At 38.0% G+C, this 2,782-nt stretch overlaps 1 protein-coding gene across 1 annotated transcript in view; it reads left to right on the forward strand.

Moving 5' to 3' along the window:
* LOC106884053 (anoctamin-4) overlaps positions 1-2,782 on the forward strand; it is a 120,452-nt gene that overhangs the window by 75,809 nt on the left and 41,861 nt on the right. The gene's annotated exons all lie outside the window — the stretch shown is intronic.

The following is a 2,782-nucleotide window of genomic DNA, read 5'->3' on the forward strand; positions in this document are numbered from 1 at the left end:
AATGTATTACAATGACAGTTACAAAATCTAAAATGAGTTTTATTGATTTGATATTTCTTGTTTTCAGGTTTATTTTCAGTTTTTTTTTTTTCTGGTGTGAAATGACAACAATTCTCTCTCACTTCCTCTCTCTCTCTCTCTCTCTCTCTCTTTCTCTCGCTCATAAAATACAAGTTGCTGTATAAGTGTGTGTGTGTTCTCGACATGTTTCTACAGAATGTGGACAGCCGGTACTCCTCATAATTGTATGTCAAGTACTTGAGCACAAAATGTTTGTGTGTATAACCGATGTGTGTATATCTATGTACTTTCTGAATCTGCATTCATTGTGTTTATTTGATGTGAGTGTATGCATTACGTATGCGTGTGTATATGTTTACTTGATAAGTGTGTGTGTATATTGTGTATTGATATAAGTGTGTACAATTCATGATTTGCATAGATTGTGTATGAGTGTGCATGAATCAGAAGTAAGTATTGAGTGTGTGTGTGTGTGCGTGTGTGCGTGTGTGTGTGTGTGTGCGTGTGTGCGTGTGTGTGTGTGTGTGTGTACATGTAGATATATATATAGATATATACATATACACACATACATAGATATATGTTGATATACAGGCACAAACATAGATACACACACACACGTAGATATAGATAGATATACGTATTGGTAGACACATTTTCATATATATACATATGTGTGTGGGTGTAGAGAGAGAGAGAGAGAGAGTGAAACACACAGCGGTATCTGTATACATTGTGCATGTGTGTGTGTGTGTGTGTGTGTGCATGTAGGAAATATATACTCTGTAAAGATGAGGTTAACAGTATTAGATATCTATGTTTATACACTGTCTAGATGTAAAAACATACATCCTGTGTGGATGTGTTTAATGATAATAAGTTGGGAAGGCAATTGGCATGAAATGGAAGCAAAATTGAAGGAATAATAATAATAATAATAATAATAATAATGCTTTCTCTGATAGGTTGTTAATCTGATATGTTGGAGATTAACAACATCCACTGTAAGCTCACCCCTGCTTTCTATGATAGGCACAAGGCCTGAAATTTTGGGGAGGGAGATGGTCAATTACATTGACCCCCCTACTACTCTGCTGTTGCCCTGAAAGGATGAAGGGCAAAGTCGACCTTGACGGAATTTGAAATTCAGAATGTAACTGCAGATGATATACTGCTAAGCGTTTCACCCAGTGAGCTAACGATTCTGCCATAATCATCATCATCCTCATCATCGTTTAACGTCTGTTTTCCATGCTGGCATGGGTTGGACCGGTTCAACTGGGGTCTGGGAAGCCAGGAGGCTGCACCAAGCCCCAATCTGATCTGGCAGTGTTTCTACCGCTGGATGCCCTTCCTAATGCCAACCACTCCTAGAATGTGGTGGGTGCTTTTTACGTGCCACCGGCACAGGAGCCAGAGGAGGTGGCATCAACCATGATCGGATGGTGCTTTTTACGTGCCACTGGTACGGAAGTCAGTCAAAGTGACACTGGCATCAGCCACGTTCGGATGGCTTTTTACATGCTACCGGCACGGGGCTCACAACTACAATTTCCATTTGATTTGATTTTGATATTGCTGTTGATAATATATATATATATATATATATATATATATATATATATATAATGATAATATACACACATATATAGATATATACATATATCATCATCGTCGTCATTTAACATCCACTTTCCATGCTGGCATACACACACACACACACACACACACACACACACACATACACACATATATATATACACATCTCTATATATATACATATAGGGAGAATTCACAAAAGAACAAAAGACGAAAGATGGGTGGTGTAGACGACAAACAGATGTATTAGTTTAATGCTCGGGAAGTGAAAAAGTCTTTAATGTTTTGAACCTACGCTCTTCCACAGAAAGGAACACAGAAAGAAACAAAGAGAGAAAATAAAGAGTGTGTTGTGGTTAGCGACACATATATAAATACACATATGCACACATATACATATATACACACACACACATGCACATATATCAGACAGACACGGATGTATGTGAGAATAGAGAGAGAGAGAGTGAGTGAGTGACTGTTATTTTTAGATTCGGTCGTCCTTTTTCTTTTCTACAGACAGTGGAATCATCTATTGTTGACTAGTGAACCAGGAAACAGAAATAGCAGCTGTTTGTGTGTGTGAAGGGCGGAACACAAATAAGCTGATAGAAATAATAGACAAGAGAAATGAGAGGCAGTTGTTGTGAGAGGAAGAAAGACTGAGCTGATGGGGAAGTGTGATGTGTATGGCTGGAGGTCTGAAGAATAGATGAGAGTTTGGTAAATATGTGCTGAGAGGTCCAAGGTCAGCATAGCACGATGTGGCTAAATTTGGTCCCAGAAGGTTGAAGCTGGTTAAGGGGATGACAAAGCACCACAACATGTGGTGAGATATCCTGGACTGGACAAGATCTCTCCAACCCATGCCAACATGGAAGAATAGATGTAAAGTGGATAGGTGTCAGCTGGGCAATGGGAAACAAGTGGCACCACAAATGTGCGCACACACACACACACACACTTTGTATATTCTTGTGTTTGTTCATTGTTTAGCAGTAGATATATCTGTATGTGTTTGTGTGTGTATGTGAGAGTATATTAATATGTTTGTGTATGTGTGTGCATATGTATGTGTGTGGGCATATATGTACATATATATGTGTGTTTGAATATATATACGTATATATATATATATATATATATATATATATATATATAT

Source organism: Octopus bimaculoides, chromosome 19, assembly GCF_001194135.2.
Source record: "Octopus bimaculoides isolate UCB-OBI-ISO-001 chromosome 19, ASM119413v2, whole genome shotgun sequence".
Taxonomy (NCBI): Eukaryota; Metazoa; Mollusca; class Cephalopoda; order Octopoda; family Octopodidae; genus Octopus; species Octopus bimaculoides.